Raw genomic sequence first — 27,737 nt, 5'->3', positions numbered from 1 at the left:
TCATTTTTGTGGTTAAATCTCTTTGTTTAATCAAAATCTAGGTTTTTCAACTAAACCCATAATTTTTACAATTTTATATGTTAGAACCTACCCATAATGTCTGTATTTAACTTACATTGGATAGAAATTACTTACCTCCAATAGCTAGGTGAAACCCCCTCTTCAAAGAGCTAAAAAATTGCCCCAGAGATGAAAGAATGAGCCAAAACAGCCTATGTCCCAACATTAAAAGACCTCACTTCCTCCAGCGATTCTGCTTCTGCGGACCATGGGCCGCATATGTGGCGCCGCACATGCGGAAAATCCATTGCAGGTGTGGTCCTAGCCCAGGCCACCTGACTTCGCTTCTGCGGATGGGCTCCCTCTTATGCAGACCCGCTTCTGCAGAAAGCGGCGTCGCACTTGCGGTCAAGGCATGGCCGGCCTTTTCTTTCACCTGCAGCCTTCTCATCGCAGAAGCTCCTCCGCTTCTACGAGCCACTGACCTTTCTTCCAAAGCCGCTTCTGCGGTCAAAAGTTCGCACTTGCGGTCAAAATCTCGCAAGTGCGGGCACACCAGAACTGTTGCACCAGTAGTCCCCCTAAGCCCATATTCAAGTCTGATTCCCCATCCGATCCACACCCAGGGCCCCCAGGACCCCATCCAACAACACTCACACATCCAACAACATATCACGGATCCTCTCGCACGCTCGAAACAACAAAATAACATCTAGAAGCACGAATCGGATACCAATATGCATAAATCGAATTATAAAACTCAAAAACATCTAGGAACACCTTCGCTCATCCAATTCCTATCAAATCAACTCGGAATGATGCTAAATTTTGCTTGCAAGTCTTAAATCACCATACAGAACTATTCACAGGCTCGTATTCCCAAACGGGCCTCGATAACACCAAAACCTACTTCCAAAAAAAATTCAAAGAACTTGAAAAACCTTCAATATTAAGTGCTGAAACGCTCTCGGGTCATCCAAAACCTGATCCAAACATACGTGCAAGTCTAAAATCATCATACGGACCTATTGGGACCGTCAAATCCTGGTTTCGAGGGTGTTTACTACAAATGTTGACCCAAGTAAAACTTAACCCTTTTAAGCTAATATTAAAGATCTAAGTATTTCGATTTCAACCCGAACCTTTCCAAACCCGAACTAACCATCCCCAGCAAATCATAAAACAGTAAAAGCACATACGGGAAGTCTTATTTAATGCAGCGGGGTTCTACAAAGCAAAATGACTGATCGGGTTGTTACATTCTCCACCTCTTAAACAAATGCTCGTCCTTGAATGGGTCTATAATCGTACATGGAGTACGGAATAAGTATGGGTATATGCTCTGCATGTCCTCCTCTGTCACGACCCAAAATCCACTATAGGTCGTGATGGCGTCTAACGCTGCCGTTAGGCAAGCCAACGGTGATTTACTAATTAAATTACTCATTTTAGTATTTTTGAAATCAAAATTTTTTGTAATTGAATAGTATAAAATAGAATTTACAAAGTAATAAAAATACTTACATGAACCACAACAATGAATAACCCGAAGGAAAAGCCCCAAAACCTGGTGTCACTAATACATGAGCAAATTTCTAAGGAATGCAATAATAATACAAACATCTGTCCCGAATGTATTAAGACGGGATAAAATAAATAGTACAATGGAGACTCGGTGGACTGCGATACGTAGCCTGGAATGCAACTCACATAAAGTCACCTCAACAGGTACGCCTACGCGCCAAGATGATCATCAAATAAACCTGTTAAATCCTCCACATATAGTGCAGAAGTGCAGTATGAGTATGTAAACCAACGCGTACCCAATAAGTATCTAGCCTAACTCCGAAAAAGTGGTAACGAGAAGTCGACATCAACACTTACTAAAGGTCCAATGAAACAATAAAACTTGAGGAGGTATGAAGCATACGGCAATAATGGGGTAAATTTGTAAGTTACATAATCTTCCAAATATTTCCTTTAGAGCAGGAATTTCTAAATCTCATATTCTACTTTAATGTCTCATAAATGTCAAGTAGCAATATCAATTAAGTAAGAAATACCATATAAGGAGTCGGGAATCAGTGGAAAGATTTATCTCGTGATATGACGCACGATTCTGTCGAGGTCGTTCAGCCCGATCCAGAATAATGTGTACACTACCAAGGGACGAGCGGCGTGATCCATAGATGCATCAATATATTGCTGAGGCATTCGGCCCGCTCCACAAGAAAGGGAAGGGAGTTCCCAAAATTTTGAGACACATGTTTACATTATAGCACATGAGCATAAATGAATATAATCTTTACCACTTTTCAAATAACTCGCCCACCACTAAGTGTCATTTCGAAATCCTTACATTGGAAGAATAGACTAAGATTGGATTTTGAGTAAACAATCTCGGAATCAGGATTTGAAGGTTCCATCAGGTTTGTATGATGATTTAGGACTTGGGCGTATGTCCAGATCGGGTTTTAGGTGACCCGGGAGCGTTTCGGCGCCTATTATGGAAGGTAGCACTTTAGAAGAATTTCATAAATTTGGATTGAAGTGCATTTCAATGTTATCTATGTCTGTTTGGGATTTCGAATCTGGGAATAGCTCCCTATGGTGGTTCTAGTAATGGGAGCGCATCCGAAAGTGAATATGGAGGTCCGTAGGTCATTTTGGGAGTCATTTGGCAAAAGTTAGAAATTTGAAGATTTTTAAGAAGTTTGACCGGAAGTTGACTTTTTGATATTGGGGTCGGATTCCGATTCCGGAAGTTGAAGTAGGTCCGTAATGTCAAATAAGACTTGTGTGCAAAATTTGAGGTCAATCGGACGTGATTTGATAGGTTTCGGCATCGAATGTAGAAGTTTTAAGTTTGAAAGTTCATTAAGCTTGAATTGGAGTGCGACTCATGGTTTTAGCATCGTTTGATGTGATTTGAGGCCTCGATCAGGTCTGCGTTATGTTTTGGAACTGGTTGGTGTGATTGAACGGGGTCCTAGGGGCCTCGGGTGGATTCCGGATGGTTAAGGATTGAATTTGGCCTTATGGAATTGCTGAGGCTGTTGTCTTCTGGTGTAACCGCACCTGCGAGGTGAGGGTCGTAGGTGCGGAGCCGCAGAAGCGGCCATGAGGTCGCAAAAGCAGCCATGAGGGTTGCAGAAGCAGCTTAGGCTGGAGAAGGTTGGAACCGCAGATGCTGTCGAGTTCCGCAGAAGCGGGAGCGTACTTGCGTGCGTAGAGCCGCAGAAGCGAAGACGCATGAACGGATCGCGACCGCAGATGCGGAGTTGAGGGGTCTCGAGGAGGACCGCAGAAGTGGATCATTTGCCGCACCTGTGGAACCGCAGAAACGGTCAAGTGACCACAGGTGCGAGGATCGCTGGGCAGTGAGGTTTCTTTAAAAAGGGGATTTGGCCCAGTTTCTTCCATTTTCTCTTGGTTGGACGATTTTTGGAGAGCTTCAAGTGGGGGTTCTTCATCATTTATGTCAAGGTAAGTTTATCCTACCTCTTGTAAGTTAAATACATGGTTTTAGGAAGATCTTAACATGAAAATTTGTAGAAATTTGGGATTTTAAAGAAAAACCTAGAATTTGGTATTTTTGGATTTTGACCACGAATTTGGCATGAAATTGAGAATAAACCATATATTTGAGTTCGTAATGTTATGGGTAATGTTTATCTTTGAAACATTTAGGAATCCGTGCGTGTGGGCCCGAGGGTAATTTTATCGACTTTTCGAGAGGAGATGGGAATGGTTGTAAATTGAATTGTTACGAGTATTAGAGTATATTTTCATTGCTTTGCATGTTTATTGGCTAGTTTTGGAGTGTTGGGCATGGGTTTGAGTTGCCAGAAGAGCTTGGGAGCCGGTTGTGGAATTTCAGAGCGAGGTAAGTCTCCTTTCTAACCTAGTAAGAGGGAATTAACCCCATAGGTGAAATAAAATAATATGTGCTTCTATTTATGGGGGCTATGTACGCACGAGGTGACGAGAGTCCATATGTAGCTACTAACTATGCCTATTGTCCGGGTAGTTTTAGGCTTACATCATGCGTTGTTGATTTCTGTTTATTGTTTGTTGAGAAGAAGCGAGATTGAGTTAGCTTATTAAATGTTTTGAAAGGAGTTAAAATTGAGGAAAGGTTGGGAACTTAAAAGTTTTCATTTGAACTTCGTGATTTCAAAAAGAACTGAAGAATATTATAATAACTTAAGAAATCTATGTGTAACCGTGTCGCATGTATGTTTCGCGAACGAGGTGATTTCCTTAAAAAGCTTCAAGTTGAATTTTCCTTATTTTGAAAAGAATCAAGAAAGAGATATGATTTAAATGTAAAAATTATATTTGACCACGTCGCTCGTATGATTCGCGAGCGGGGGATTTCCTTATACTACTCTTATGGGATCGGGTCGTTCGCCTCGGCAGGATTTATGTATCACACTCTCATGGGAAAGGGCCTTTTGCCTTGGCAGGTTAATAGATGTATCTATGGTTCGCGTCGTTTGACCCTCGATAGTGCATAGTTTACTTTTATGTTGGATTGGGCCGTACTCCTCGGCATTTCCTATATATATATATATATATATATATATATATATATATATATATATATATATATATATATATATATATATATATATATATATATGCTCCGGTTACGGAGGGAACTTGCTAGTTGAGAGCTTGAGTAAAATTGTAAAGAGAGGAATTGTATCATGTATTTTATACATGTTTATTTCCTATATTTACTCTGTTTCATATTTATCCACTTATTTACTATACCTAATATCATTGGACCACTATTAAGTGTCGAAGTCAACATCTCGTCACTACTTCTTCGAGGTTAGACTGGATACTTACTGGGTACGCGTTGTTTTCGTACTCATACTACACTTGTTGTACATTTTGTTATACACACACATGTATGTTTAGTGGCCTTTTGGGCGCAGCAGCGTGGTTGATGCGGGGACTTAGGTGAGCTGTATTCCATGTTACGATCCGTAGCCAACAGAGTCTCCTTCAGAGTGTTTGTATTTTTCTTTCCTGTCCATATTTGTATTTCGGACAGATGTTGTATTTTGTTTTATTTTATTTCCTAGTAAATGCTCATGCACTTGTGACATCGGGTTCTGGGATGATCATGGGATATTCAGTATTGAAAGTGAAAAACATCATTATTTAATCTGTAAAATTCATCTATTAAATTGAAGAAAATTTATGATTTCAAAAATATTAAAATGAGGATTTAATTAACTATTTGGTATTGGCTTGCCTGACAGTGGTGTCCGGCGCCATCACGACCTTTAATAGATTTTGGGTCGTGACAATATGGTATCAGAGCACTAGGTTCACTTAGGTCTCACAAGTCATGAGCGAGTCTAGTAGAGTCCTGCGGATCGGTACAGAGACGTCTGTACTTATCTTCGAGAGGCTACATGGCTGTTAGGAGCACTTCCCTTCTTGATTCCTCATTGTGCGATTTGATTCCTCGTAGGCTTGTGCCTTTATTTATGTCCTATTCAATCTTATGAGATGTGAAGCGTTTGCTATCAATTGCAAATCGAGGAATTGTAATGGTACTACAGATGTGGTGCACGATGTTTCTCCCTGCAAAATTGATTGGGCTATTGTCATCACCATGCGGAAGGATATTATGTGTTTTCAACTCAGTAGATGTACTTCTGAGAGCTTTAGGGCTATGCGCAGGTTGCTATGATGCTCATGAGTGATTATCGCACAGTAGTGAGGTGATAGTAGGATGCTTGTCTATGTGACGAAGCATTGAATAACTTGGAAGGAAGTTTGCTCAGTGCATGATTCAGAGATTCAGTATTTTATTTTCGGCCGAGGAAGGCAACCGGACTATGAATGTTCAGGTTTGGGTTGATGGAGTAATGAGACTTGGTGTTCGAGCGTGGTGGAATCTTCATCCGTGATGTGGTGTCATTATCCTTACTGAATATGTTAAGTTCGCCGATATTGCGGTCTTCTTCAATTCGCCATTGGGGCAGAGTAGCATATAGGTTCTATGGTATGGTGACTACACGCCTTGTGAAAGTTAGAGTGATTAGGGATTTCATGTGGATAGTGACTAGGTCTACGGGCTTAATTTGGAATACTGGCTACTATACAGGGGAAGATTGGATACGACGGAAAAGAATTGCTTGATATGAAGAAAGATACAACATGACTTTGGATTGGAATGTATTGTCGCACCTTTAGTTGACGTCCATGAGGGGTGAACGGACTTGTATAGCTGGTGAATGAACACGGGCTCAGGATGGGTTATCGATTTCGTAGTAATTGTACCCAGTGCAGCAACGTTGGAAGGTGTCGGCATGTAATTTCCACATGTGGGTTATCTCATGTGAGTAGGTCAGCGGTCGCGTAGTTGACGAAGGTTCTGCGAAGAATTCGATTGGCTATCCGGTAAGAGGTTGAATATGTGAATGTGGTTAGTGATTCAAAGTTTTCTTGAAAGGTTAAACAGAAGGATTTTGAGGAATTTGGCGAGTTGGTTGTGCAAGATCAGTTCAACGATGAATAAAGAATCTTGGTGGGTTCTAGAGTTATGCAATAGTAGCTTCAAGCTAAGCGGGAGAGTCCCACCGCCTACGGTTGGATTGCATGGTCGTCTATTTGTGAGATTTCTGGTTATCGGCATATGTGTGGGATATTATGACTAAGGAAGAGGGTCATCAGTGGTGAGTTGAGCAAAGAATTTGAGGAATGTGTGCAAAAATTGGCCTTATCGATTATGTTCGCTTGGGGAAGATTCATAATTTATGCTTCGTATAGATGTGAGTTACAAGGAAAGTGATTCCACTGGATTCTTCTTTGAGGGGGTGTTCATGTGCTAGAAGAGCCTTGGATTTGATAATATTTGGGACCAAGCCAGAGTGGGTGACTCTCAACAACGGTCCTAGTAAATTCAGAAGTTAAAGTGCGGTGCCTACAGATTTGAAGCCCGCGGTATGGTTAAGAATCGAGCTTTTGTAGCGGATTATGAGAAAGGGGCATGGAGTGTTCTATGATATCTTCGACTTGCAGTGTAGCAATTGGAGGAATGAGAGAAAGTGACTTGGGGTTCGTAGAGAAATTTTCCGAATGAGTGTACCAGTTGAAGATGCGAATGAGCGCACAAGGAGGGTATGAAATGGTTCGTAGGTTTTGAGACAATGTGGTCCCGTGAAATGGGGACACTCGGGACGAGTGCGTAATTGAGTTCGTTACGAGTTTAATGGAGCTATTATTATTCCTAAGGCAAGCCCAGGGTAAATTAGAAGAAGTCGAATTGGTTAGTAATGGTTGAATCGGCACAATGATGGCAATGATCAGCTTCTTCAGCGTGTTAAGTTACACATATGAATTGTGGTGGTATGTACTTGTCATATGAAGAAGCTGATCATTGCCATCATTGTGCCAATTCAACCATTGCTAACCGATCCAACTTCTTCTAATTTACCCCGGGCTTGCCTTAGGAATAATAATAGCTCCATTAAACTCGTAATGAACTCAATTACGCACTCGTCCTGAGTGTCCCCATTTCACGAGGGCACATTGTCTCAAAACCCGCGAACCATCTCATACCCTCCTTGTGCGCACATTTGCATCTCCAACTGGAACACCCATTCTGAAAATTCCTCTATGAATCCAAAGTTATTTTCTCCCATTCCTCCAATGCTACACCGCAGATTGAAAATAACATAGAACACTCCAAGCCCCTTTCATAACCCACAGCAAAAGTTCGATACTTAACCATACTACAGACTCGAAATCCTTAGGCACCGCACTTTAACTTTTGAATCTACTAGGACCGTTGTAGAGAGTCACCCTCTTCGACTTGGTCCCGAATATAATCAACTCCAAGGCTCTCCTAGCACATGAACACCCTCTCAAAGAAGCACCCGGCTGAATCACCTTTCTTGTACATCACATCTACACGAAGCATAAACTCTGAGTCTTTCCAAAGCCTGAACATGAATCGATTAAAGCCAAATATAGTACATATTTCCCCCAAATCCTTTGCTCAAATTGCCACTGATGTTCTCTTTCCTTAATCGTAATAACCTGCCAATATGCCGATAACCAGAAACCTTACAAGTAAACAACCATACAATCCAATTGTAGATGGTGGGGCTCTCCCACTTAGCTTGTGTAACACCCCATAAATTCGGCTTAGGTGTGAATGTGGTAAATGAGTGGTAAGGTTATATTTTGAACATGTGAAGTCCCAACGGGATGATTGTGGGTAAAATAGTTGTTTCAAAAATCAAAATGGAAAGAGTCGACTAAGTTGCAGAAGGTCTGTGTTCCATCAAGTTTTAGTGAACATGCGTAAGGAATTGGGGAAAATGCAAAGCGTGAAAGTTGTAGGCCTTTGAAATAGCTTTCCAACGATATATTATGGAGCCCAAACGGATCTCTGTGCAAAAAGTTATGTGCGTTTTTTGGAACAGTACGCGTATGCGCGAACACTCACGCGAACAAGCCTTCAGATGCCCGAATTCGCGTGTGGGAGGCAGTGTTACTGCCGTTGAGCGCGAACTCTCGCGCGAACAAGCCTCCAGGAGCACGAACTCACACGTGGGGGGTTATTTTAAAGCTATATTTCGTCCCCCACAGCCCCAAAACATAAAAACTTGCTCTAGAAAGGGGACCCCTCAAAAAACCTAACTCCTTAAGGGTCCTTCCACCACCCAAGGTAAGTTCTAATGGTGATTCTAAGTTAATTTTACTTTTTCAACATCTTATTAACATGGGTAAACCCTCCATATCATTAGATATTCGATTGGGACATCATTGTTGAGAGAAGGAAACCTAGAACTCGAAAATCAAGGGTTTGAACTTCGAAAAGGTAATGTCTTCACCCTCTAATTGATTCTAGCATTGGTTTAATGATTATAAATCCTAGTTCATGAGACATGAGTTGTTGGGGTTGATAGAAAAGCATGAACGATTATAGGGTTGGGGTGTTGAGTGTTGATTATTGGTTAAGAGTGTTGTTTGCCTTATGGGTGATGAAGAATAATGTTGGTGTAATCATTTGAGACCTTAGAATTTATCTAGGAACAAGAGAATGGATTGTTGGGTGTAGAGGCACCATTAATAAGGACTATGAAGCTTTATTTTTACCAAGTGTTTGACAAAATGCTTAAGTGACCAAAACATGAGCATTATAGCTAATGTAGAATCCCTTTGACTTGTATTGCTATAGATTGAAGTTGAAAGGATTGACAAACGTTGTATTACGCTCAAGAGCAGGAAGTTAAGGTATGTAAGGCTAACTCTTTACGTTTGGGAATGTCTATGATTCTCCCTACGTCCCATTCATTATGATCATTACCAGTCTCCTCAGAAAGGAACTATGCCTTAGTTCTCTGATCAGTAGTAGGACTTCTATTCTCTAGATGGCATAGTCTCATAATCATTCGATATTCTATGAGTTTCAGCTATGACAAATCAATTTGTTATGAATACTTATCTCAGTCTAATCCTATTCACTATTCCAGTATCATGTAACCCAGTATGGCTCATTATTTCAGTATCATGTATTTTAATATGATTCTCAGTTCCTGATTTTATATTCTTGAATGTTGAACACCTATATTTGGGCCCGAGGCCGCAGTTTATGCTTTATACATCTTTGGGCTTGAGGTCGTAGTTATGTATACGTATACTTGGGCCCGAGGCTGCAGTTGTGCACACACACACACACATACACACACACACACACATATATATATATATATATATTGGGCCTGAGGCCGCAGTTTAATATTCAGTTAAACAGGTTGTTCATCATTCAGAAGAGGGAGTATTCACATCCTTACTTCCTTGTTCAGTTATCAGTTTATCAGCTAGCATTTCAGTTTTAGTTTCAGTATTTACAGTTCTTTTGTTTAGCTATTTTACATACCAGTACAATTCAAATGTACTGACGCCCCTTTTGCCCGGGGCCTGTATCTCGCGATGCAGGTAACGATTTACAGGTCGACGATTCAGCTTGCTAGGACATCTCGTATCAGCTATTGGTGAGCCCCAGTCTTTCGGGGCCTTATCTCTCTTTTGTTTTAGTCATTATATCATTTATGTTAATAAGGTATACCGGGAACCTTGTCTCGGTGAACAGTTGGCGTTTTCAGTATTCTTTAGAGGCTTCGTAGACTATAACCCAGTCAGTCAGATATTAGCAGGCTTTCATGTGTTAGCCTTGTTGGCTACTTGTTTATACTTGCAGACCTTTTAGTATTTTTCCGTATCTATGATATTTCAGTCAGACTTTTTAGCAGACTATCATGATTTACATTTACCTCTAGCTCATAGTTATACCACATGTTGATCCAGCCATACAGTTGGTTCGCTCGGTCGCATAGAGTCAGGCACCGAGTGCCGTGTTACGCCCAGGCCATAGTTCGGGGCGTGACAAAGCTTGGTATCAGAGCCCTAGGTTCAAGAGTCCTAGGGAGTCTATGAAGCCGTGTCCAGTGGGGTCTCTTTTATGTGTGTGTGTGCGCCACACATGTAAACAGTTGACCACCAAGACATCTAGGATTGTTCCATTTCTTTCATACTCTAGATCGTGCAGTTAGAGCTATGCTTTCAGGAATCTTTCTAACCCGTGCGAATTGCGTATTTCAGAAAAATGCCTGCAAAAAGAAAGTACACCAGGAGGGCCTCAGCTACTAGCCAGGGGGCCACAGCTAATGCTGCTCAGGAGGAGGACACTCCGGCCCAGGGGGTTGCACCGGGTTCAGTGCCTAGTGCTTCAGACATGGATGTCAGGGGAGCTATCCAGTTGCTCACCTAGATTGTTGCTACCCAGGCTCAAAGGCAGGGGACCAGTGGTGTTCATGAGACGGGTAGTTCCAGGTCTAGGGAATTCCTCAACATGAAACCTCCCGTCTTCACAGGCTCCAAAAAGGATGAGGATCCGCAGAACTTCATTGATGAGGTTCAAAAGACATTTCGAGTGATGCATGCTACAGACACTGAGGCAGCAGAGCTTGCTGCGTACCAGCTGAAGGATATTGCCAACACTTGGTATGAAACATGGGAAGAGTCCCGAGGGGAGGATGCGGATCCTGCGACTTGGAAGGAGTTTGCAGATGCGTTCCTTGAGCACTTTCTACCCATTGAGGTTTTGGAAGCTAAGGCTTTGGAGTTTGAGAGACTCAGATAGAATGATATGAGTGTGAATGAGTACTACCTAAAGTTCGTCTCTCTGGCCAAGTATGCTCCGGAAATGGTACGTGATATGAGGGCCAGAGTTAGGCGGTTTGTGTTGGGGCTTTCAGATGATTTGTTTGCTGATGCTAATATAGCTGTTCAGAATAATGACATGACCATCACTAATATGGTTGCCTTTGTTCAAGGGAACAAAAACAGGTTGAAGGAAGAAGAGCGGCTATGGAGAGAGAAGGAGAGGGAATTCAGCAAGAGAGCTAAGTCTGCAGGAAATTTCAGCCATGGGGGATCTCAAGCAGGAGGCAATCGCCAGTTCTTCAGGAAATCAAAATCCCTTCAGCTAGTGCACCGGTTCAGAGATCAAAGTTTAACAAGAAAAACCAGAATTTCAGAACAGCAGACTCACAGTCACAGGCTAGTATGGGCTACAGAGTCCCTGGTCACCCTATTTGCAACACGTGTGGTAAGAGGCACCCAGGGTTGTGTCGTTTGGGCACAAATGGTTGCTTTGGGTGCGGTCAGCAGGGCCACTTCTTGAGGGATTGTCCATCGGCAAAGCAGAACAATGGAGGCAATGTAGCTCAGTCCACTAATTTAGCAGCCCATCATAACTCTCAGGCAAGGGCGCGGCGCAGCAAAGTCTAATAATGCAGGCGGTGGACGAAACCGCTTGTATGCACTAGCAGACCGTCAGGATACAGAGGCTCGTGGAGATGTTGTCACAGGTATGCTAACAATATTCACTTTTGATGTCTATGCTCTTATAGATCCGGGATCCACCCTATCTTATGTAACCCCATATATTGCAAAGATATTTGGGGTAGAACCAGAAAAGTTGTGTGAACCCTTTGAAGTGTCCACTCCAGTTGGAGAATCAGTTATAGCAAGGTGTATCTATAGGGGATGTCCAGTTAAAGTGCGTCATCGTCTTACTGTAGCAGACTTAGTAGAATTGGAGATGTTAGACTTTGATGTGATCATGGGCATGGATTGGTTAGAGTCATGTTATGCCAAAGTGGGTTGTAGAACCAAAATAGTAAGTTTTGAATTTCCCGGTGAACCAGTCTTAGAATGGAAGGGTGATGTAGTAACACGTAGGGGTAGGTTTATTTCCTACCTTAAAGCCAGAAAGATGATCTCCAAGGGATATATCTATCACCTGGTTCGAGTTAAAGATGCAGATGCTCAGATCCCCACTCTCCAGTCGGTACCTATTGCGAATAAGTTTCCAGAAGTGTTTCCCGAAGATCTCCCCGGAATCCCTCCCGATAGAGAGATTGACTTTGGAATTGATCTACTTCCAGGCACTAAGCCGATATCTATTCCGCCTTACAGAATGGCTCCAGCAGAGTTGAAAGAGCTAAAAGTCCAGTTGAAAAATCTTCTAGATAAGGGATTTATAAGGCCAAGTGTCTCACCTTGGGGCGCACCGGTCTTGTTTGTCCGAAAGAAGGATGGGTCTTTGCGTATGTGCATTGACTATCGTCAGTTGAATAAAGTCACCATCAAGAACAAGTACCATCTTCCCAAAATAGATGATTTATTTGATCAACTTCAGGGTGCCCAGTGTTATTCCAAGATTGACCTCAGATCGGGATACCATCAGTTGAGTGTTAAGGAAGTTGATATTCCAAAAATAGCTTTTAGGACTCGATATGGGCACTTCGAATTTTTGGTAATGTCATTTGGTTTAACGAATGCACCAGCAGCTTTTTTGGTAATGTCTTCAAGCCTTATCTTGATTTGTTTGTTATCGTGTTTATTGATGACATCTTGATTTATTCCCGTAGCGAGACTGACCATGCCGAACATCTGAGAATTATGTTGCAGACACTGCAGGATCACAGGCTATATGCAAAATTTTCTAAGTGTGAATTCTGGTTGAAATCAGTAGCATTTTTGGGCCATGTCATCTCAGGGGAAGGCGTGAAGGTGGACTAGAGGTAGTGAAGAATTTGCCTAGACCCACCTCAGTCTCCGATATAAGAAGTTTCTTGGGTCTAGCAGGCTATTACAGGCGTTTTGTAGAGGGATTTTCTTCTATCTCGTCCCCTTTAACTAGATTAACTCAGAAGAAAGTCAAGTTTCAATGGTCGGACGCGTGCGAGAAAAGTTTTGAGGAGCTAAAGAAGAGGTTGACTTCAACTCCAATCCTGACACTACCGGAAGGAACCGAGGGGTTCGTGGTTTATTGCGATGCTTCAGGGGTTGGTCTTGGGTGTGTATTAATGCAGCACGGTAAAGTCATAGCCTACGCGTCGAGACAACTCAAGGCCCATGAGAAGAATTATCCGACTCATGATCTTGAATTAGCAGCTGTGGTGTTTGCGCTTAAGATCTGGCGCCATTATTTGTATGGGGTACATGTTGACATTTTTAGAGATCACAAGAGCCTCCAGTACATCTTCAAGCAAAGAGAATTAAATCTACGTCAGAGAAGGTGGCTCGAATTACTTAAAGATTATGATGTTGATATCCTCTATCATCCAGGAAAAGCAAATGTTGTAGCCGATGCTCTCAGTCGGCGTTCTATGGGCAGCTTAGCTCATGTTGAGGTAGACAAGCAAGCTATGGTGAAGGAAGTACCGCTTATCAAGTCTAGGAGTTCGACTTTTGGACTCCGAAGATGGTGGCGTTGTTCTCCAGAACAGGGCTGAATCCTCCTTAGTAGCTGAAGTGAAGGAAAAACAGTTCAGTGATCCCTACTTATTGCAGCTGAAGGAGGGAATTCACAACCACAAGACTATGGCTTTTGAACAAGGGGAAGATGATAGTACCTTGAGATACAGAGGCAGACTATGTGTTCCAAACGTAGATGGGCTCAGAGAGAGGATTATGTCAGAAGCCCACAACTCTAGGTATTCTATTCACCCCGATTCCACAAAGATGTATCACGATCTTAAGGAGGTTTATTGGTGGAACGATATGAAAAAGAATATAGCAGATTTCGTGGCTAAGTGTCCAAATTGCCAGCAGGTGAAAGTCGAACACCAGAGGCCTGGCGGTTTAACTCAGAATATAGAAATTCCCATTTGGAAATAGGAGATGATAAACATGGACTTCATAACCGGTCTACCTCGCTCGTTCCGAAAGCATTATTCGATTTGAGTGATTGTAGATCGACTTACCAAGTCAGCTCACTTCTTACCGGTAAAGGCTACAGATTCGGCCGAGGATTATGCCAAGTTGTACATCAAAGAAATTGTCCGATTGCATGGGACTCCCTTGTCCATTATCTCAGATCGTGGTGCGCAGTTCACAGCAAAATTTTGGAAATCCTTTCAGAAGGGATTGGGCACAAGGGTGAACCTCAGCACCGCTTTTCACCCTCAGACAGATGGACAGGCGGAGCGCACCATTCAGACTCTGGATGATATGTTGAGGGCGTGTGTTATTGATTTTAAAGGTAGTTGGGACGATCATCTACCTCTCATTGAGTTTGCTTACAATAACAGCTATCACTCCAGTATCAAGATGGCACCGTACGAAGCTTTGTATGGGCGAAGGTGCAGATCACCAATTGGTTGGTTCGAAGTCAGAGAAACGGAGTTGTTAGGACTCGATTTGGTCTATCAGGCTATGGAGAAAGTCAACTTAATACAAAGGCATTTGAAGACAGCTCAAAGTCGCCAAAAGTCCTATTCGAACGTGCGGCGTAGGGACTTAGAGTTCCAAGTTGATGATTGGGTGTTTTTGAAAGTATCGCCCATGAAAGGCGTTATGAGATTTGGGAAGAAGGGGAAACTTAGTCCCCGCTATATTGGTCCATATAGAATCCTGCGAAGGATCGGACAGGTGGCTTATGAGTTGGAATTGCCACAAGAACTAGTTGTTGTACACCCAGTGTTCCATGTGTCCATGTTGAAGAAATTCGTGGGAGACCCGTCACTTGTGGTTCCTACAGAGGTTATAGGGGTTAAAGACAGCCTATCTTATGAAGAAATTCCAGTAGCTATTCTTGATCGTCAAATTCGCAAGTTCAGAACTAAGGAAATTGCTTCAGTAAAAGTGCTTTGGAGGAATCAAAAGATTGAAGAGGCTACATGGGAAGCCGAGGAGGACATGAAGTCCAGATATCCCCATCTCTTTGAAGGGCAAAAGGAAAATGTGGAAGGTAACTGACCTTTCCATTCAGTTCTTATATTATAATCTCCATGTTCTTTAGTATTTACTCAACTTAGTATTTAGTGATCACGTGCTCATTCAGTTGGATACACATGTATTCATGATATTTCAATATTCGCATATCATCATAAAACTCGTTTAATGTCCATAGATAGTCATAGTTGCAACCAGGATCATCATTCGAGGACGAATGATCCCAAGGGGGAGATAATGTAACACCTCGTAAATTCGGCTTAGGTGTGAATGTGATAAATGAGTGGGAAGATTATATTTTGAACATGTGAAGTCCCAACGGGATGATTGCGGGTAAAATAGTTGTTTCAAAAATCAAAATGGAAAGAGTCGACTAAGTTGCAGAAGGTCTATCTTCCATCAAGTTTTAGTGAAAATGTGTAAGGAATTGGAGAAAACTCAAAGCATGAAAGTTGTATGCCTTTCAAATAGCTTTCCAACGATATATTATGGAGCCTGAATAGATCTCTGTGCAAAAAGTTATGTGCGTTTTTCGGAACAGTACGCGTATGCGCGAACACTCGCGCGAACAATCCTTCAGGTGCGCGAACTCGCGCGTGGGAGGCAGTGTTACTGCCACTGAGCGCGAACTCTCGTGCGAACAAGCCTCCAGGTGCACGAACTCGCGCGTGGGGGGTCGTTTCAAAGTTATATTTCGTCCCCCACAGCCCCAAAACATAAAAACTTGCTCTAGAAAGGGGAACTCTCAAAAAACCTAACTCCTTAAGGGTCCTTCCACCACCCAAGGTAAGTTCTAATGGTGATTCTAAGTTAATTTCACTTTTCCAACATCTTATTAACATGGGTAAACCCTCCATATCATTAGATATTCGATTGGGACATCATTGTTGAGAGAAAGAAGCCTAGAACTCGAAAATCAAGGGTTTGAACTTCGAAAAGGTAATGTCTTCACCCTCTAATTGATTCTAGCATTGGTTTAATGATTATAAATCCTAGTTCATGAGACATGAGTTGTTGGGGTTGATAGAAAAGCATGAACGATTATAGGGTTGGGGTGTTGAGTGTTGATTATTGGTTAAGAGTGTTGTTTGCCTTATGGGTGATGAAGAATAATGTCGGTGTAATCATTTGAGACCTTAGAATTTATCTAGGAACAAGAGAATGGGTTGTTGGATGTAGAGACACCATTAATAAGGACTATGAAGCTTTATTTTTACCAAGTGTTTGACAAAATGCTTAAGTGACCAAAACATGAGCATTATAGCTAATGTGGAATCCCTTTGACTTGTATTGCTATAGATTGAAGTTGAAAGGATTGACAAACGTTGTATTACGCTCAAGAGCGGGAAGTTAAGGTATGTAAGGCTAACTCTTTACGTTTGGGAATGTCTATGATTCTCCCTACGTCCTATTCATTATAATCATTACCAGTCTCCTCAGAAAGGAACTATGCCTTAGTTCCCTGATCAGTAGTAGGACTTCTATTCTCTAGATGGCATAGTCTCATTATCATTCGATATTCTATGAGTTTCAGTTATGACAAATCAACTTGTTATGAATACTCATCTCAGTCTAATCCTATTCACTATTCCAGTATCATGTAACCCAGTATGGCTCATTATTTCAGTATCATGTATTGTAATATGATTCTCAGTTCCTGATTTTATATTCTTAAATATTGAACACCTGTATTTGGGCCCGAGGCCGCAGTTTATGCTTTATACATCTTTGGGCCTGAAGCCACAGTTATGTATACGTATACTTGGGCCCGAGGCCGCAGTTGTGCACATATATATATATATATTGGGCCTGAGGCCGCAGTTTAATATTCAGTTAAACAGGTTGTTCATCATTCAGAAGAGGGAGTATTCACATCCTTACTTCCTTGTTCAGTTATCAGTTTATCAGCTAGCAGTTTAGTTTCAGTTTCAGTATTTACAGTTCTTTTGTTCAGCTATTTTACATACCAGTACAATTCAAATGTTCTGACACCCCTTTTGCCCGGGGCCTGTATCTCGCGATGCAGGTAACGATTTACAGGTCGACGATTCAGCTTGCTAGGACATCTCGTATCAGCTATTGGTGAGCCCCTGTCTTTCGGGGCCTTATCTCTCTTTTGTTTTAGTCATTATATTATTTCAGTTAATAAGGTATACCGGGGACCTTGTCCTGGTAAACAGTTGGCGTTTTCAGTATTCTTTAGAGGCTTCGTAGACTATAACCCAGTCAGTCAGATATTAGCAGGCTTTCATGTATTAGCCTTGTCGGCTACTTGTTTATACTTGCAGACCTTTCAGTATTTTTCTGCATCTATGATATTTCAGTCAGACCTTTTAGCAGACTATCATGATTTACATTTACCTCTAGTTCATAATTATACCACATGTTGATCCAGCCACACAGTTGGTTCGCTCGGTCGCATGCAGTCAGGCACCGAGTGCCGTGTTACGCCCAGGCCATAGTTCGGGGCGTGACAGCTTGAAGCTACAATTACATAGCCATGGAACCCACCAAGACTCCTCCTTCCTTATTGACACGATCTCGCATAATTGACCCACCAAATTTCTCGAAATCTCCCTGTTAATAATTTTATGAATACTCTGAATCACTAGCCATATTTACATATTCGACCTCTTACCGGATAGCCAACAAAATTCTTCGTTGAAGCTTTGTCAACATCATGCAACCGCTAATCTGCTCACAACAGATAACTCACCTGTGGAAAGTCCATGCCGACACCTTCCAACGACGCTGCACTGAGTACCGTTATTATGAAATCCTTAAACCATCCTGAGCACGAGCTCATTCACCAGTTGTACAAGTCCGTTCACCCTTCATGGACATCAACTAAAGGTGCGACAATACATTCCAATCCAAAGTCATGTTGTATCCTTATTCATATCAAGCAACTCATTTCCGTCGTATCCATTCTTCCTCCATATAGCAGCCAATATTCCAAATTAAGCTCGTAGACCTAGTCACTGTCCACCGTGAATCCCAAATCACTCTAAACTTTCCTCAAGGCGTGCAACTAACACAGAAACCATATGCTACTCTGCCACTCTCCCACTTTGTCCAAACCCTCTTCTTTAAGCAACTACTCGACTTCTACTTCTTACACCTGGACTTCTAGAAATTTAACCACCGCAAGACACCTCACATATGTCCTTCCTCATCCTTCGCTGCCCAGTTGTTGCCTTAAATCAAAATCCATCTCCGTAGCACCTGAACCAACATATCGCCACCAGCTCTAAACCTCCCCGAAGATCATCTTCCTTGAGCCCTCGACATTAGGAACACCAATTCAATCATGAACCATCGCACACCGCGATCTCTAACGGTCGCCTCCCCGGCACTATTTTGCAGTACTTTGTCCCAAAGGCATACTGAAGAAGACTATAACACCGGAGAACTTAACGCATTCAACAAGGATGACGATACCACATCACAGATGAAAATTCCACCACTCTCAAAAATACCAAGTCTCGTTACCCCATCAACCCAAACCTGAGCACTCACAGTCTGGTTGTCTTTCCTCTGCCGGAAATAAAATACTGAATCTCTAAATCATGTACTAAGTAAAACCTCATTTCAACTCATTCACTGCCTCGACGCATAGACAAGCATCCTACCATTACACAAACATTGTATGATAGCCACGCATGAATTGTTATAACAATCAATTCCAAATCTCAAAACCTTAGGTAATACTGATACTGAGCTGAAACGACAGAACGGCCTTCCGCAAGGCGACGATAATAGCCCAATCAAATACGCAGGGAGAAACATCCTGCACTACATCTGTAGTACCATTACAATTCCTCGATTCCCAATTTATAACAAGCGCTTCACGTTGCATAAGACTGAATAGGAAGGAAATAAAGGCATAAGCCTCAAAGGAATAAAATCACACAATGAGGAATCAATAAGGGAAGTGCTCCTAACAGCCCTGTAGCCTCTCTAAGATAAGTACAGACGTCTTCTTACCGATCCGCAAGACTCTACTAGAGTTGCTCATGACTCGTGAGACCTAAGTGAACCTAGTGCTCTGATACCATGTTGTCACGATCCAAAATCCATTAAAGGTCGTGATGGCGCCTAACACTGCTGTCAGCAAATCCAACAATAATTAATTAATTTAATTACTCATTTTAGTATTTTGAAATCGTAATTTCCTTCAATTAAATAGCAAAATATAGAACTTACAGAGTAAATGATAATATTTTCGCAACTAAAATACTGAAAACCCATAATCACTCCCAAATCCCGGTGTCACAAGTATATGAGAATCAACTAGGGAGTAAAATAAAATATAGCATCAGTCCGGAATACAAATTAGATAGGAAAAATATAAATAACTTTGAAGGAGACTCTGCTGGCCTGCGGATCGTAATATGAAATGCATCTCACCTAAGTCCCCATATTAACCACACATCTACGCCCACAAGGCTACTAGACATATATGTACCTGCACAAAAATTTGCAGCAAGTGTAGTATGAGTACGTAAATCAATGTGTGCCCAATAAGTATGCAGTCTAACCTCAATGAAGTAGTGACAAGGGGTCGACTCTGACACTTACTATGGGCTAACAATAAGATACTGATATTATAATTAAGTATGGATTGTATAAAACAGCTGAAAACCCAATAACAAGAGGTAAGTAAAACATTCTTTTAGTAATAGGAAATTTTCAAATTTATTTTCGTCATTTAATAATTTATATATCAAGCCAATGAAGCAATATCAATTATTATTAGTTCCAAATATTTATCATACGCAAATCATGTCGAGGTCGTACGGCCCGATTAAACATATAAATATAAATTGTGCACTACCGACGGTCGAACGGCACGAACCATAGATACATCTAATAACATACTGACGCGAACATCCCGCTCCCATGAGAGTAGTGGAAATTTACCCCGCTCGCGGAAAATATTTGTGACGCGGTTGAATATAGATTTCTCAAGTTATTATAATATTCCTCAATTCTTTTCAAAAATACGAAATTCAAATGAAAACTTTCAACTCTCGAAATCCTCAATTTTAACTCTTTTCAACGAAACTAATAAGCATACTCAATCTCAATTCTTTTCAAGGCAAATAGTAAATATAATTAAATAACGGTATCAACAAGGCATGGTGTAAATCTGAAACTACCCGGATATAGGCATAATTAGTAGCTACATACAGACTCTTGTCACCTCGTGCGTACGTATCCCCCGCAAATAAGAGAACACATGGATTCAATTCACCTATGGGGTAAATTCCCTCTTACAAGGTTAGAAAGAAGACTTACCTCGCTCTGAAATTCCATAACCGGCTCCCAAGCACTTTCAACAACTCAAACCGATGCCGAACGCTCCAAAACTAGTCAATAAATGTGAAAATCCATAAATATATACTCCAATACTCATTATAATCCAATTTATAACAATTCCCAACTCCGCTCAAAAAGTCGATAAAATCACCCTCGCGCCCACGTGCCCGGATTCCAAAAATTTTCGAAGATAAACATTACCCATAACTTGGCGAACTCAATTTGTGATATGTGAGTGTCGTGTACGCGAGGTAACGAGTGCGTAGATGGGCTAATTGTTGAAAATTCGGACTTTGCTAAGTAGTATCCTATTTATATCTTAAATGAGTTGCTCCAGCATGAGTAGCCTTAAGGTTTAGTCTAATCTCACATGTCTACGTGTTTCATCTCTCAGTTATAATTTGTATAGCATGCTTAGTTGAATTACCTATTTTTCCTTGATTATGTATTTGTTCTTTAACTGTAGGATTTCCTTACTTGTAACATCTTTGTTGTATTTATTGCGTGTTAACTTTCTTAATTCTTTTCGTGAGGATTGGTTGGTTGTAGCACGAGATTTCTGTCGTGCCGTTGTGTAATATTTACTTTTGGGACTACGAGGCGGTACCTCGGGAGCACCCCTATTGCATATTTACTTTTGGGACTACGAGGCAGTACCTCGGGGGCGCCCCCTGTTGCATATTTACTTTTGGGACTACGAGGCGATACCTCGGGAGTGCCCCTATTACATATTTACTTTTAGGACTACGAGGCAGTACCTTGGGAGAGCCCTTGTTGATTTCCTATCTTTGCTAGGTTGTTTTGTTGTAATTGTCCTCCTGTTTTTCCTGAGTTATTGCTTTCAGTACATTCTTACTGTTTCATTTACCTGCCATTCCATTTATCATTTCTCCTTCTGTCTTACTTCTTATATTCCAGTAGGGCCCTAACCTAACCTCGTCACTACTCTACCGAGGTTAGGCTTGGCACATAATTGTACCGTTATGGTATACTCATACTACGCTTCTGCACATATTTTATGTGCAGACCCAGGTACATCTTACCAGCCCCGATATCAGTAGAGTGCGTGCTGCTGCTTGGAAATTTCAAGGTATATCTGCCAGCGTCCGCAGACCTCGGAGTCCCCTTCTATCCTTCTATGTTGTTCTCCTTTATTTTTATTAGATGCCGATGTATAGAGACAGTTAGTACATTCCTTAGAGCTTGTGACTTATGACTACCGGGTTTTGGGAAGTTGTGGATTTTACTTGTACATGTCGAGCGGCAGTTTTCAGTTATATACTATCTATTGAATGTTGAGGTTTAGTCGTATTTCAATTCTTTTTTGCAAATTGTTAGGCTTACCTAGTCTTAGAGACTAGGTGCCATCACGACATCCTACGGAGGAAAATTTGGGTCGTGACAGGAGTTTCTACTATTCGTCGTGGATTTTTCTAAGCTCAGAGAAGCTGATTGTTTTCTCCTTCTAGGTTCTACTATTTTTCGGTTCGGTAAAGAAAGTCAGTAACCCTAGTTTCATTTTTTTGAAATTGCATGTTTAATTTGCCTAATTGACTTGTTTGTGTGCACAATCTAGTATTAATATGGTGAATTCTGAAGTTCTTCTTGCTGCTAGTACTAGTACAACCACTCTATATACACTAGAACCTTCTAGCCCCCTTTTCATTCACTCTTCTAATATTCCCGGAACCTGTTTAGTTAGTACTCTGTTTAATGGGTCTGGTTATGGTGGATGGGAGTATGATAGTTTCTTTGTCAACTAAGAATAAAATAGGTTTTGTGGATGGATCTTGTCCTAAGACAATGTTTGGTGAGAATCCTGCGATGATTCGTCAATGGAACAAATGCAACAATATGGTTATTTCCTGGTTAATTAGCTCCCTTTCACCAACCATTGCTAAAAGTGTACAATACTCGGAGTCAGCTAAAAGTATTTGAAAGCAGTTAGAATGCAGGTATGGGACTGTAAATGGAACTAAAATCTTTGAGATAAAGAAGGAATTGGCTTCTACTCAGCAAGGTTCCATTGATGTTGCTTCATATTTCGACAAATTAAAGAAGCTTTGGGATGAATTGGGAACAATGCGCAAAAATCATGAAAATTCTTGTACTTGTGTTGCAAAACCTTATATTCAAAAGGATGAAGAAGAGGACAAGTTACACCAATTTCTTATGGGGTCAAATGAAGTGTATGTGGGTGTGAGGAGTAACTTACTGATGTTGCAGACTCCTCCTTCATTAGATAGTGATTACAATATCCTCCTTCAGGATGAGAGTCAAAGACAAGTCCAATTCAACCCACAGGTAACAGCACAATCTGCATCATTCAACGCTAATGTGAATGTCAAATAATTCTCTCCCCCCTCCCCCCCTCCCCCCAAACAATACAATCAAAAGATAGATTTTGGTCATTCAAGGGGAATATGTTTTGCAAGAAGCCTAGACACCTAATTGAGAAATGCTACAAACTCTATGGGTACCCATAGAATTTTAAGTTCAACAAGGGGAAGCGGTTGGCTACAATAGTATCTGCTGAATCTGCTCAATTCCAGCCATGTATAGGAAGCCATGTCTCAGCTCAGCCTCACACTGCTCCTTTTGTTGGACCTGCTTCTGTGTCTCCTGATAGGATCTCATCTATACCTGGTTTGAGTCAGCAACAATTCTCTCAACTCATGTCCCTGCTATAGCAAACTCAAATCAGTCCTGCTCCTGAGCCTCAATCTAATCTGATGGGATCTACTAACTTTGCTGGTAGTGTTCTTTCCTTGCCTGTTTATACTTATGATGATTCTCATGCCTGCATATTGTCTAGTGTAAATAGAGATGTATGGATTATAGATAGTGGAGCTACTGATCATATGACTTCCAATTAAGAAATCCTTTCTAATCAGACTCCTCTTCCTACTCCTTATTGGTGACCTCGCCTAATGGTTATAAGGCAAAGGTTACTTGTATTGGTTCATGTACTTTACTTCCATCTTTTACTCTTTATCATGTCTTGTGCATTCCTTCTTTTCAATATAATCCGATCTCTGTACACAAGCTTATTCAACAATTTCGTTGCCTTGTCTTGTTTACTTCTATCTCGTGTATTTTGGTACAGGACATTTTCATGAGGAAGCTTCTGGAACTTGGTAAAGTGGACCAAGAATTGTACAAGCTTCTTCATGACCATCAACTTAATGGAACATCTAGCTTTCCTGTTTCTGTCTTTAGAAATAATGTGCAAGATGCTTCCATTTTTTACCATTCTAGTAAAACTGCACATAATAAGGCTGCTTTACATATTGCTCTTGTTGTTCCTTGTAATTAAAAGAAGAGCATAAATAAAAATGATGTTCTTTGTCATCATAGATTAGGCCATATTTAATTTTCTAAAATGAAAACCATCACTTCCATTTCTGCTGAATTATCTTCCAAGCAATCCTTTATATGCCATGTTTGTCCTCTTGCTAGGCAGGCAAGATTATCCTTTTTCAGCTAGTTCTACTACTTCTGCTTCCTTGTTTGAGTTGATTCATGTTGACACATGGGGTCCCTACCATACTCAGACTTATTCTGAGGCAAAATACTTTCTTATCGTTGTGGATGACCATAGTAGAGCTACTTGCACTCACTTATTACATGCTAAAAGTAATGCATTTACTATGCTGAAGGCTTTCATTTCCATGGTAAAAACACAACCTTTCTGTTAAAAATGTTAGAAGTGATAATGCCTTGGAAATTGAACTTTCCAATTCTATCATACAATACTTCTTAGATAATGAAATTATTTATCAGATTAACTGTTCTCACACACCTCAACAAAATGGAATTGTTGAAAGAAAGCACAAGTACTTACTTGAACAGCTAGAGCCTTGATGTACTAGTCTAAGTTACCAATAAAATATTGGGGAGATTGTATTTTAACAGCCACTTATTTGATAAACAGATTTCCCTCCACCATCTTACATAACAAATCTCCATTTGAAGTGTTTTATGGCAAACAACAACAACAACAACCTAGTAAAATCCCACTAGTGGGGTCTGGGGAGGATAGTATATACGTAGACCTTATCCCTACCCCGAGGGAGTAGAGAGGTTGTTTCTGAAAGATCATCGGCTCAAGAAGACAAAAGAAATGCTTTACGGCAAGTTGCCCTCTTATCACATCTTAAGCCCTTTGGGTGTCCTTTTTATGGAACTATGCCTAAATGTGAGAGAAGTAACTTTGATCCAAGAGATGTACCTTGTGTTTTTATTGGTTATCCATTTGGTAATAAAGGTTACTAGTTGTACAACTTATCCACCAAGTATATCCTAGTCTCTAGGGATGCTCTATTTCATGAATCTGTATATCCTAGTCTCTAAGAAAGGTTATCCTCTTCTTCCTCTTCCAGCTGCCTTCATTGTCTTACTTCTGTACCTATTTCACTAGTTGTTGTTGATCCTATCTTATATAATGATCATCCACATTCTCCTCTTGTTCATACACCTTCTCCTGATAATCCACCTTATGCTGATGTTTCTTCACCTTCTATACCTTCTGCTTTTTCTCCTAATACTATCATTCCTTCTGGTCTTCCCTCTACATCTACTCCTTCAAACTCTTCTTCTCTCCCTGCAACTAGAAAGAGCAGCAGAAATCACACCTTTCCCTCGTATCTTAGTGATTTTGTTGTGCAACTTCCTCCTTCCATTTCAAGCTCCACTACTTTATCCCTATCTGCTGCACACATAGCTGAAGTTGAGCCTCATTTATATTCTCAGGCAGCTATCAGTTTAGTCTGGCAGGAAGCGATGAGAAAAGAATTTGAAGCCTTTGAAGCTAATAACACTTGGTCCATAGTTGAATTACCTAAGGGTAAGAAGTCTATTGGGTGTAAATTGGTGTATAAATTAAGTACAAGGCTGATGGGAGTGTAGAAAGATATAACGCAAGGTTGGTATTGAGGGATTACACAAATTGAAGTAATTGACTTTAATGAAATATTTTCCTCGGTTGTCAAAAAGTGTACCATTAGGTGTTTAGTTGCTTTTGCCATTAAGAAAGGGTGGCCCTTGTATTAGCAGGATGTGAATAATATTTTCCTTCATGGGGACTTAGATGAGGAGGTGTATATGAAGCTTTCTCAAGGCCTCACACTTGTTTCCTTTTCTCAACTTTCTTCTCCTTTGATTTGTATGTTGCGAAAATCCCATTATGGTTTAAGACAAGCCTCTAAGCAATGGTATGCTAAGTTGTCACAGGAACTTTCCACTAGAGGTTATACACATTCCTTAAATGATTACTCCCTTTTTATTAAAAGGTCAGATTCATCTATTGTGTTTCTTGTTGTCTATGTGGACGACATTATTCTCACTGGGGATGACCATCAAGAGATCAATGCACTCAAAATATTTTCAGACGATCAGTTAAATATCAAAGACTTAGGATTACTTAACTACTTTATGAGAATTGAGATGTTGTATGTTGATTCTAGGGTACTTTTTCATCAGACGAAATTTATATCTGAGCTAGTTGCTAAATATGAATATTCTGATGCTTCTGTTGTCTCTTCTCCTCTTGAGTTATGTGTTAAACTCAAATATGATGTTGGGATCTTGCTGCCCAATCCTGAATCCTATAGAAGTTTGGTTGGAAAATTAAATTTTCTCTCTCATACTAGGCCAGATTTATGTTTTGATGAACAACACTTTAGTCAATTTTTTAAATCACCTCGTGTGCCTCATATGACTGATGCATTATATGTTTTAAGGTACTTGAACACCTGATGTTGGGGTTTATTTCAATGATTCTCCTGACTTTTCTGTACAAGCCTTTTGTGACAGTGATTGGGCTTCTGCCCTGACTAGCGCGGATCAGTTTTTGATATTTGTGTGTCTTTAGGGGGTAGTTTAATTAGCTGAAAATCTAAGAAACAAGTTGTCATCTCCTTTTCTTCTGTTGAGACAAAATATCGGGCCATGAGTAAAGTGGTGGCTGAGCTTGCATGGTTGGTTCGTTTATTGACAGATTTGGGTCTTCAATTGTCCACCTCTATCCTTGTTTTCTGTGGTAATTTGGCTGCCCTCCACATTGCTAAAAACCCTATTTGTTCATGAGCACACGAAACATATTGAGATTGATTGCCACTTCATTCGCACAAAGTTGGCAGATGGTCGTATTTTCTTACATCATGTTCCTACATCTTCTCAATTTGCTGATATTTTTACTAAATATTTAACAGGTGGACAACACAGGTTGTTGCTTGGCAAGTTGGGCGTGTTACCACCCTCCAACTTGGGAGGGGGTGTTGGAGTTACCTTATTTGGGCTTGATGATAGTTAGTTAGGTGTTTGGCCCAGTTGTATTTATTAACAGATCCGGCCCACTTTTCTCTTTTCTCTACTGATTGTATTTTTTCATTCTATTCCAATATAATTGGGAAGTCAGGTATTTTGTAATAGTTTTTTACAGAGAATCAATAAAAAAAACTCTGTCGAAGCTACCTCTCTAAACATGAACCATAAATTAAATCTTCTCCATTTCCGTTCGATCTACAAACCTTAACAGGGAATTAAGGATGTCTAACGGTATTCAAGATCTGATATATGTATAGAAAATAATAGTATTTAATTTATATATACGATATAACTTTCAGGTGAAAGGTATTCAAGCAACTATCTTTGACGGACGATAACTCTGCATATGTGTATACTCATAACATTGAAGTCACATCTGATCTATATAATATAATTTTGGGAGATTTGCAGCCGTACCCTATTTTTATGCTACCTTTTAACCTATACCCTATTTTTAAAAACTATTGATTTCGTAACCAACTAACAAAAATTCCGTAATAATATGACCATTATACCCCTTCCAAAACATATAAAAATTCGTCTCTCCTCCGTATTCCCAAATTCAAATTTCAGATCTCCTCCGTATCTCCTCCATCAGTCCGTCTCTCCGGAGATCGCATCTCGCATTCAAATTCCATATTCAAATTCAAATTCCAAATTCAAATTCAAACTCAAATACATTGTAAGTATTTTTGAATTATATGTTTTCTGATTGATTGATTGAAGTTGTTTGAGCAACTTCACTGATATGCTGAATTTGCAATTCTAAATCTGTTTGATGATGAATTCTAACATTCTAAGCTGAA

The 27,737-nt window shown here is 40.6% G+C and overlaps 1 pseudogene; it reads left to right on the top strand.

The window, feature by feature from the left end:
- The first annotated feature begins 1,937 nt into the window (after positions 1-1,937).
- LOC109211699 lies at positions 1,938-26,917 on the top strand (annotated as a pseudogene).
- The last annotated feature ends 820 nt before the right edge of the window (positions 26,918-27,737 follow it).

This window comes from Nicotiana attenuata, unplaced genomic scaffold, assembly GCF_001879085.1.
Source record: "Nicotiana attenuata strain UT unplaced genomic scaffold, NIATTr2, whole genome shotgun sequence".
Lineage (NCBI taxonomy): Eukaryota > Viridiplantae > Streptophyta > Magnoliopsida > Solanales > Solanaceae > Nicotiana > Nicotiana attenuata.
This window is presented reverse-complemented; position numbering and strand designations above follow the sequence as displayed.